Genomic DNA, 11674 nt, shown 5'->3' on the forward strand with positions numbered 1-11674 from the left:
TTGCATGTACCCAGGTTGTGAATTTGATCACTGATAGGGGCACGTATGGGAAGCAACTGATCAATGTCTCTCTCTCTCTCTCTCTCTCTCTCTCTCTCTCTCTCTCTCTGTCTCTGTCCTCTCTCTCTCTCTGTCTCTTACTTTCTCTCTTTAGATATAATAAGTATGTTATTGTAGGTGTAAAAGAAAATAGACAGCATTCTTTAAGGTGAATATTGACCTTGGAAGAGAATCACTGATCAGCTGCCTCCTGCACATCCTCCACCAGAGATCAAGCCTTCCCTGCAACTCAGGCATGTGCCCTGACTGGGAATCCAACCGTGACCTCCAGGTTCATAGGCTGACACTCAACCACTGAGCCACACCAGCCAGGTGTATAAATATTCTTATCTCTATATATAAAAGCCTAAGTGACCGAACGACCAATGACCGGTCGCTATGATCGCACTGACCACCAGGGGGAAGATGCTCAATGCAGATGCTGCCCCCTGGTGGTCAGTGTGCTCCCACAGAGGGAGTGCCGCTCAGCTGACTGACAGGCGCCACACGCTGGGCTCACGGTTGGCAGGGGCAGCTGCAGCAGCTCACTTCTGAGAGGCGGCAGCAACAGGAGCAGGAGCAGTGGGGCCGGGATGAGCATAAGCAGCTCCTGGCCCTGGCTCGGGCTCCTCCCAGCCGCCTGCCACTTCACACACTGCTACATCCCTCAGGGGCTCTCGGACTGCCGCTTTCCCTCATACATAACCGCAGGCCAGCACTCTGACATCCTCCAAGGGGTCCCAGACTGAGAGAGGCTGCAGGCCAGGCTGAGGGACACCAACGACGCATGAATCCATGCACCAGGCCTCTAATTCTTAATAATACCTGTAGGTATACAGGCCTTGTCAGTGCCTCAGGATAGCTGGCTATTTTGGATATCTGTCCTTTTTCTCCTTGAAAAGCTTTTGATTTCCACTGTAGATGGAGGTGTCACAGACAGGGGCAGATGTCCATGAGTGGTTAGGAACCTGAGAAGGTTCATTGCAACAATGTTGGAGAGTCTTTAATTAATATTTCTTTAAATGGACAAAAATGTCCTGGTGTTAAGTCATATTTTTATTGATTTCAGAGAGGAAGGGAGAGGGACAGAGAGAAAGAAATACCAATGATGAGAGACAATCATGGATCGGCTGCCTCCTGCATGCCCCCTGCTGGGGATCGAGCCCACAACCCTGGGCATGTGCCCTTGACCAGAATCAAACCCAGGACCCTTCAGTTCGCAGGGCAACGCTCTATCCACTGAGCCAAACCGGCTACAGCTTACCTGGTTTTTAAAGGAGACAATTTTAGGGGAGGTCTCATTGGAATATCTCAATAGAGGATTCATCAACTCCCCAGGTATGTGCTTTGATATCCTGATGCATTACAAAGAGCATATACAGTGATCAGGGGCATTCTCTGACCAGTTTCAAAAATGTCACTGGAAAGGGACTTGAACCAAGGGGGATCTGCCCAGACATGGTCTGGAATGTGTAACCCACTGGCTCCTAAGCATCCTAGGTTAGGGAAGATACGTTCTTGTGACTTATTAGTTGTGCCTATAAATTACTAGCCCCTGTTAAGAGTCTCAGATTTCCCATTCCACTTGCCAAGGACTTTTCCTAGCTTTTTAATACCCTGCCTCAACTCTATAAACTTGGGGACTCTTATTAGTGTTGAATTCAACGCAATGACCATCAGTGGACAGACAGTAGATGCCAGAGACAATCAGGACCCCAGACACACACCCTGGACTCCAGAACCTGGACCATACGGCAGATCACAAACCCTAACCTGGACCCCAGACCCTGGACTCACACTGAAAGCAATTCCCCTGACTCCAGCATACTATGCAGCACAAAAGCCAGAAACCAGATGCCAGAGACTGACAGCTAGTTCTTAAGACCAGAGTCCACACACCAGAATCTGAATCTATAGCTGCACTCAGACCCCGCACAGAACCCAGGACACAAAGCCACGCCCAAAGACACCCCAAACCCCAGACACACACCGAATACATATTTGACGTGAAACCACAGACCCTGGACATAGAGCAGGGATCTATAACTAAGATGCCACAGCCACAATGTGGAGTTGGAGACAGACACCGGACCTCAGGTGCCAGATGCCAGATGCATGAACTGAACCAGATCCTCACGTTGCACACAAACCCGTGATTCAATAAAGAGAACCCATGTCACTCTAAGTCCAAGCAGCTAGTTTCACAAATACTCTTTTTCATGACAATGTCAATGTATAAGAGAAAAGAATAATTCCAGAACTTCAAAATCCTACCAAATCCTGCAGTGTCACACACATAAGGCCAACAAAATGCTTACCTTTGCTGGCAGGTGTCCATGATCTCTCGGCTGCAGCAGCGTGAGAAGTTAGGTGTCCCAGCCGATAATTTCACAAGGCCGCTCTTCAAAATTGTGGGAGATTTAAAAAGCAATTATTTACCTCATACCTTGTAAATTCTAACAGCTGGAGTAATAACCAAATTAACATGATCAAATTAACAAGAGATATAGTACGTTTAATACATACACAAGGAAAACTCACATACAAATGAATGCCAAAGACAAGAAGGTAATATTAGGAACAGGAAATGTTAGAAAATGGGGAACCAGGGTCTTAGATTGTGGAGGTGAAATGGGTGATATTCAGGAAAAGTGCAGGATATGTGTCATGTTAATTTTTGTTAGGTAATCTCAAAAACTATAGGATGGGAGAAGGGGGAAGAGATAGTATCAAGAAACTCTGGAAACCGGTTTGGCTCAGTGGATAGAGCATCGGCCTGCGGACTGAAAGAATGGAAAAAGATATATTAAGCAAACATAAACCAAATAAAAATCCTAGCTAATGAAAGAGAAACATGAAAATTGACCGTACCTCTGCTATGCCCGCAAGCCACTCCCACAAGCCAATCAGGAGCCAGTATGCAAATTAACCAAACCAAGATGGCAGTTAATTTGCACATCCAGGCGCAGAGCTGGAAGACAGGTGCTGCAGAAGGGCGCGAAGCTGCGGAGAAGCAAGCAAGCGGGGCGGCAGAGAAGGGAGGGAAGCAGGCAGGGCGGCGGAGATGGGAGGGATGCACATGGGGTGGCGAAGATGGGAGGGATGCAGGCAGGGCGGCGGAGATGGGAGGGATGCAGGCGGAGCGGCGGAGATGGGAGGGATGCAGGCAGGGCGGCGGAGATGGGAGGGATGCAGGCGGAGCGGCGGAGATGGGAGGGATGCAGACAGGGCGGCGGAGACTGCCACAGGAAGCCCTATTCTTGCAGGAATCTTCCTGCAATGGGCCTCTAGTTATATTATAACACACAAATCTTGAAGGCAAAAAGCATGACTATAAATAAAGAAGAGCACTTCAGATTAATAACTTCATTTTATCAGGAAGATCTACATTCGCAAGCACTTCATAACATGAAATCAAAGTACACAGAACAGAGCTACAAGGGAAACTAGACAAATTTATAACCATAATACATTTATCACACCTCTCTCATTCAGAGACAGAGCACACCTCTTTCAGAACCAATAGCCTCCCACAAAGACCTCAGTAAAGATGTAAAAAACTTCGCCAAAACCGGTTTGGCTCAGTGGATAGAGCGTTGGCCTGCGGACTGAAAGGTCCCAGGTTCGATTCCGGTCAAGGGCATGTATCTTGGTTGCGGGCACATCCCCACTAGGGGGTGTGCAAGAGGCAGCTGATCGATGATTCTCTCTCATCAATGTTTCTAACTCTCTATCCCTCTCTCTTCCTCTCTGTAAAAAAATCAATGAAATATATTTTTTTAAAAAAAATACTTCAACAACCTGAGCAGCAAACTATTCAACGTTCAGAGAACCCACTGTACCCAACAACCTTTCCTGGTGAAAGACACAAATGTGTTATTCCAAATTTGCACACGAGGTGGCAGCAGAGGAGCACACTTCAATTATAGTTTATGAGGCCACGCACTACCATGAAGCAAGTTTCAACAAATGTCCAAGAATCAAAACTATATACAGCATATTTCTTGCCATTACAGTTAATCTAGAAATCAGAAACAGAAGGCACCTAGAAACTCCTGATATTTAAAAGTTATGAAATACAGCTTCTAAATAACTACCAAATACATCACAATTCGAGTTAGAAAATAATTTGAACTGAATGATAATAGTACATACCAAAACTTACAATGAAAAAATGTGCACTCATATATGCACATATTAGGAATAATAGCTGAAAATTTACATGCTTTGTATCCGTATCAGGAACCTAGCCTGTCCGGTATAGCTCAGTGGTTGAGCATTGACTTGTGAACCAGGAGGTCACAGTTTGATCCCAGGGCACATGCCCGGGTTCTGGGCTCCATCCCCAGTGGGGGGCATGCAGGAGGCAGCCAATCCATCATTCTCTCTCATCATTGATGTTTCTATCTCTCTCTCTTTCTCCCTTCTTCTCTGAAATCAATATATGTATATACCTAAAACAGTAAAATACATGGAGAGAAAACAGAACAAAGGAAATGTATGTGTGTATAGATGTCTGAAGGGGGATATACTTAAAACCATAGCAGTTTTTTTTTTACTCTTGGGGTAGAATTTTGAATTAATTTTCTTTTCTGCATTATTTAAATAAGCTGCAACAAACAAAGCCATTTTCATTTTAGGAAAATATATTCTAGAGGAAAACATGGGATAATCTATAATAATAAAAGCATAATATGCAAATCTACCGAACGACAGAAAAGCAGAACAACCGTCCAGGCGACCTTCTGGATAACCACACTATGACACGCACTGGCGCCAGGCCAGCCAAGGCGGGTGCGATTTGATTGCTCAGGGGGCCCCATCATAGCCCCATGATCGCCACGCAGAGGGAGGCCCAGGCAACAGGGCTCCATAATCACCCCAAAGAGGGAGGCCTAGGCTACCCGGTCAGAGGCAGCACTGTGGCAAGTGGGCGGGGACTCCCTCTGCACAGTGATCAATCTGCCCCCCCCCCCCCCACAATCCATTGCCCCACAGAGGGAAGCCCAGGCCACCAGCCAGCGACGCTGTGGCAGGTGTGTGGGGCCAGCCAGTGATGGCCCCTCAGAGGGAGGCCCAGGCCAGCCAAGCCATCGCACCCCATGCCTGTCGCCCACAGAGAGAGGCGACCAGTAGGGGGCAGGGGGAGGGGGCAGTGCTGCACAGATGGTAAGTGGTGGCAGCAGCGGGGGCAGGGCCAGCTGATGGCAACTGGGGGAAGGAAAGCCCCAATAGTCCCTAATCACTGGCCAGGCCTAGGGACCCTACCCAAAGGGCCCCAGATTGCAAGAGGGTGCGAGCCGTGCTGAGGGACACCCCCCACCGCCCACCCCCATGCAAGAATTTCGTGCACCGGGCCTCTAGTTTATAAATAATAAACTAGACTGCTGTGGTGACAACACAAGTCTTTCCTTTCCTCGCCAAGCCTGGTCTCTTAGTCTGAAAGAATAGAAGCTCTTTCTAATTGTTTAGCCCAAAGTGGCTCCTTTCATAATTTGCACTTTTTCATGTGCAATTCCAGCAGTTCTGAGAGGAACTCCTAAGCTTTGGGTCCCTGGAATTTACCTGAGCCTGGTTCTAACATTTACAAGTGATGTTCTTTTGAACACAGAACAGACCTCTCGGGGTCTTCATTCTGTAAATTGTAAACTTCACACACACACCCTTTTTTGTGTTAATCCTCACCCAAGGATATTTTCTTCATTGAGCTTGCAGAGAGAGTGGAAGGGAGGGAGGGAGAGAAAAAGAGAGAGAAACATCCATGTGAAGGAGATACATCGATGGGTTGCCTCCCGTACTTGCAGGGAATCAAACCTGTGACCCTTCGGGGTGCGGGCCGATGCTCTAACCACTGACCTACACCGGCCAGGCTGAATCACCCTGTTTAATAGCTTTAACATTCATCGCTGACAGACCGAGCCTCAGGGCCTGGGCTCCGCCACCGGAGAGACTGCAGGATGGGACCACGCAGCTCAGTAGACTGACAGGGAGGCAGCGCTCCAGATGCTGGTGTTCAGCCGCAGGACATGCCCATGAAAAATGGTCCCACAGGAAAGGCTCACTGATGTCCACCTGCCTCTTGAGTCAGGAAAAATCCTGCTGGTCGTCTTTTATCTGCGACCCACTCTTTGTCTCGTGTCCCAAAACCAGTTATCTTACGAGGCATGTTGACGCAACTGATCTATGAAGACATCTTTCTCATCATACAAAGTTTACTGATGGTTTTGGGTCATTTACTAACACTTCTATGGCTGTTCTATTAATTAACATACAAATTTATGCAAAAAACAATGAGGTAATTTTTGGAATATAAATGTTTGGGAAACGGTGAAGCAGGGTGATATTTAGGAAAAGCGCAGCACACTTGGAAGGTTATGTTTATAAGAAAACCCCAAAGCAATGGGACATGTACGGGTGGGGTGGCCAGCAGGCTCCTGTTTGCACCTTAAGGTCTGAAGCTGAGGCCATTAGGCTAACATTCCCTCCTGACACCAGGCATCGCCATGGAAACCTCTTAGGAGAAATGGGGGAACTACAGATTCTTTCATAACTTACCTACCAGTTTAACATCAACATGCACAGTGCACAGCTGTGTCCTCTTTATTCCCACCTTTGGACGGTAAATAAAAGCTTCACATCCAGAAGCTAAATCAGTAGTCTTTGCGAACTTCCAAGCTTAAACTATCTATGTATTTCCCCCTTTAATCTTCACTGATTTTAGAGGATGCGGAGGAGATGGAGAAACCCCGGACACGCCCGGACCTGGGGTCAAGCCGCAATATTGTTTGTGTCCAGGACCAACCGAGTCACGGGGCCATGTTGTTGCAGCTGAAACCCATCTTCATTCCTCAGAGAATGTCCATTACAGCTGCGGGCAGTGACACACAGAAGCCACAGGAGAGCCTGAGCGGTGGCTGTGGCTCCTGAAAAATGTCGTAGTGACAACGGGGAGCCGCCCAGAGCTGCCTCACCTGTGGTCCCGCCACTGCGCCACCTCACACCTCACACCTCACACCTCACACCCCTCGGCCTCTCCTCACGGCCTCCACGGGGCTCGCCTCAGCCTCGCTCGCGCCCACTGAGCTGCTCGCCTCACACCTCAGGACCCAGCCACGCGGCTCCACTCGCCTCAGGTCTACCAGCCGGCTGACTCATACCTTGAACCCCATGTGGCTCCAGTTGGGCCACCTTCCTCTCCTCAGGTCCACACGTCCACTCCGCTCTCACCTCAGTTCCCGCTCAGAAGGCACATCCGGGCACATGGGATGCACAGCAAGGCCACGCCCCTAAGTCCCAGACCAGCTCCAGCCTCAAGTCTGGCCCCGCCCCTCATTCCAAACTGGCCCCGCCCCTCCATCAAGAAAAAGCTTTATGCTTTAGCCTTTTTATTTGTTGTTAATCCTCACAGAGGCTATTTGCATTGATTTTTTAAGAGAGAGTGGGAGGGAGAGGAGGAGACAAACACATCCATGGGTTGCCTCCCACCTGCAGCCCACCAGGCGGGAAACGGTGCCCTTGACCAGAACTGAACCAGTGACCCTTCAGTCCCAGGGCTAACGCTCTAACCATTGAGCAACATGCTAGGGCTGCAGCTAGACTTTTATCTGTGACCTGCTGCTTGCCTCATGTCCCAACACCATTTATTATAGAATGCACATTTTTTTCTATTGACCTGAGGAGACATGTTTATCATATAAAACTTACCTTTGTATTTGAGTCTCTTACTACACCTTCTATTCTGTTCATTAATTTGTCTATTTAGCCCAGTCAGTGTTGCTCAGTGGTTGAGCATTGACCTATGAACCAGGAGTTCACTGTTCAATTCCCAGTCAGGGCACATGTCGGGGTTGTGGGCTCGATCCCCAGTGTGCAGGAGGCAGCTGATTATTCTCTCTCATTGATGTTTCTATCTCTACCCCTCTCCCTTCCTCTCCCTAAAAATCTATAAAAACACTTTTTTTGTCAATGTGTCCATTGGGAAGCCGTGCACTCCTGAATCCTGTCTGGAAGAGGTGGGCCAGGAAGGCCTCTCCCTAGGAAACTGGTTCTGAGGAAGCTCTGGCTTGAGAACAGCGGGAGCAAGTGCTCACAGACTCCAGCTGGCTGCAGTGCACCCCACCCCAGGCATCCCCTCTGGCTCTCAAACACTCGCTGGAACTCGACCCTTATCTCAGGCATCCCCCATCCCCCCCACTGCCTGCACCAGGACGGACACATGGCATCCAGGTCTCTCCTTGCCCATTTCTGCAGGCGACAGCTGCCCATTAGATGCTGGGCTGGAGTCGGGACACATAATTCATCTCAAGGTCTCCACTGGCCCTCATGTCCCGGCCCCTTTCCTCATGTCCTCTTTCCCATCACATCCTGGTGAAAGCAGGGATGAAAACTCAGCTCTAGGTCTTTCTCCTTTTGCCAGGCAACCACTGTAACCACACAGGATGGCTGGAGCCGTGACACAGAGTTCTGCTCAAGGTCTTTCCTGGCCACGTACCCAACAACCACTGTGCTCTTCACAGTGGGTTGAAGCAGGGAGGGAGAATGTGCCTGCAGGTCTCTCCTTGCCCATTGACTCATGGCCCCCTCAAAAGGTGTGTAGAAAGGGGATAATTTGTCTCCTGTACTTTCCTCACCGCTTACCCAAACACCCGCTCTGCCCCTCACATACTGGTCTCAAGGCAGAATGGAAATGTTGCCCCAGGTCTGCTATGTTCTTCCCCAGACCCCTCATCTCCTTCATAGCTGGTTCAAGCCAGGACAGAAAATCTGCCTCCAGCCCTCTCCTTGTCCCTTACCCCAGGACTGCCTGTGCAACTCACACAGCAGACGACAGATATGGATAATTGAAGCACAGTAACCTCCATCTTGGGTAAAAACTGCTGTTTAAAATTTTAACCCTGCTATTCTGGCTTCTGTTAACGTTTGCTTGCTTAAGTAATAGGGAAAATAAGACTACTCCCATTCCAGAGAGACCATAAACTATGCCCCAGACAGAGTTGTCAGTGCTGGCACCAGGCCAGGCCTTGAGATATGGTCTCACACCCTGTCCCAGCACACAGGACTTTTTCTCAGAAGGTCCGGAAGTCTCACTCCAAATTTGGAAGACAAAGAACTGAAAAAGGTATATATAGGAAAGACTTCCTCTATTTGGGGACCCAGAATTTGAGAAGCAATATTTCCTCTGGGACCGCTAGCACTAGTGAAATGAAAAGGACTCCAAATGAATGTGGCTTATTGATTAAGGCATCTTCTGATTTACAATATAACATAATAAGAATAAAGATCCCTACTATAAAGGGCTCCTGATGAATAACTGAGCTCAAATTTAGCAAAAACAAAACCAAACAAACAAACAAACAAAAAACAGAGCCTCGTGTTCATTTCTACACAGGGGCTTCTCATACAAACCTCAATTCAGGGAGTGACCTGCAAATGTCCTACCACATTATACTGACTGATAAGTCGTCTGGACTGAGCAAAGAGGAGATGCCAGGACCAGATCAGAACACACAGACTGGAGCAGAGCGGAGCTGAAATGTGTAGCCTGAAAGGGAACTCATTTGGGGCAGCCTGACCCCAGGGCTCCTTAAGCCATGACAAGGACTCCAATTGGCGTTGATGTAAAGACAAGGACCATCATTAACAGACACCAGACAGCAGAGCCAGGCTCAGGACCCCAGGAAACAGACCCCAGTCGCACAGCAGACAACAAACCAGAAGCTAAACCTCAGACATCAAGCCAGACCTTGGGCCATGAATGACAGACACCAGGAGCCAGAGAATGGCACAGGACACCTTCCATCAGGCCCTGATGTCATAGCTGCACATGGACCCCACACAGGAACGCAGGAAACCAGCCACACCCAAACAGAACCCAGACAAAGAGCTACACACAATTCTCCCCAAGACCACAGACACTGCAGTCGGAACTCAGGTCTGTGTTTAGGAACCCAGGCCCCTAAGCAGGCACTGGACACCAGACACCAGTTACCAGATGCCAGACACAGGAGCTGAACCACAGGCCCCAGGCCTCACTCTGTCAGCAGGGCTCCAGAGCAGGGGCCCAAGGGCCAGAAAATAATTAGAACTGAATGATAATAAAAATACTACATTACAAGACTTACAGAAAAATGTGCAGTCTTAGTGCACATATTAGGAAAAGAGACAAGCTGAATATTTCCAAGTTTTACACCCTTCTTGGAATCTAGAATAGTAAATTAAATCCACAGAAAGAAGAAGAAAGGAACTGTGCATGTAGAGCTGTCTGGAAAGGCATGCACTTAAAACGAAAGCAGTTTTTACCTCTTGTGGGAGGATTTTGAATTAACTGTATTATTCTGAATAGTGTCAGTAAGCTGCAACAAACAGAGCCATTTCATTTTAGAAAACAAGGACTGGAGGACAACATGGGAAAGTGAAAAAGTGTAAGAACCTGGACTGCTGTGGAGAGAACACCAGAGGCCTTTTCTTTGGGCACCCACTTTGGCCTCTTGACAGTCAAAGGAGGGAAATTATTCCAAACGTTTTAGACCAAATTCGCTCATTTTCTCATTTGCACTTCATGCGTCACTGCAGCAGTTCGGATAGAGGGAATTCTCTAAAATTGATCTGAGCCTGGGTCTGCATTTACAGGCAACAAACCTCTTAGGGGCTTTTTTATTACTAATAAATTTATCATTTTTTTAATATATTTTATTGATTTTTTACAGAGAGGAAATGAGAGGGATAGAGAGCCAGAAACATCGATGATAGAGAAACATCGATCAGCTGCCTCCTGCACACCCCCCACTGGGGCTGTGCCCGCAACCAAGGTACATGCCCTTGACCCGAATCGAACCCGGGACCCCTCAGTCCACAGGTCGACGCTCTATCCACTGAGCCAAACCGGTTTCGGCTAAATTTATCATTTTTATACTTACCACATTCATTGTTGAAGGACCTAAGCTAAGACTCGGCTCTGCTCTAGAGAGCCTGTGAAGTTGGCCCTCACAATGCTCACGTAAACTGGGACCAGAACTGCACACTCCTAAATCCCGTGTCCAGTCTAAGGATGTAAAATGATAGACACATGTTCTTTTACTTAGGTGGGTGCAGGAGAGTTAACAGTCAACAATTAACATGATAACAACAACAATGAGGGAAATTGTGGTCTCCACCCTGATGCATTGGTTGTGCCCTGAGGGGTTCGGAAAAGGGGAAGTTATAAGTTACCCTGATGAGCCAAAGATATGTTATCAGATGCAAAATAGACAATAGTCTCAGTTAAGACCAAAGTTGATCTTTGTCAGAGAATATACCAGCCTAGGACAGTAGTCGGCAAATTCATTAGTCAACAGAGCCAAATATCAACAGTACGATTGAAATTTCTTTTGAGAGCCAAATTTTTAAAACTTAAACTATATAGGTAGGTACATTGTTATTAACTTAATTAGGGTACTCCTAAGCTGGCCTTTGCTAAAAACTCAAGGGGCCACAGAGCCGCATGTGGCTGGCGAGCCACAGTTTGCCGACCACTGGCCTAGGACATGACTACCCACCACAGACTGCTTTTTAATATAAACAGTTTAATTTAAGACCATCCGTGTGGTCACTTTAGGTCTCTCAGTTTGCAAGGCTGCCATGCAAACCTTCCCTCAGT

The sequence above is a fragment of the Eptesicus fuscus genome, chromosome 14 (assembly GCF_027574615.1).
Source record: "Eptesicus fuscus isolate TK198812 chromosome 14, DD_ASM_mEF_20220401, whole genome shotgun sequence".
Classification (NCBI taxonomy): domain Eukaryota; kingdom Metazoa; phylum Chordata; class Mammalia; order Chiroptera; family Vespertilionidae; genus Eptesicus; species Eptesicus fuscus.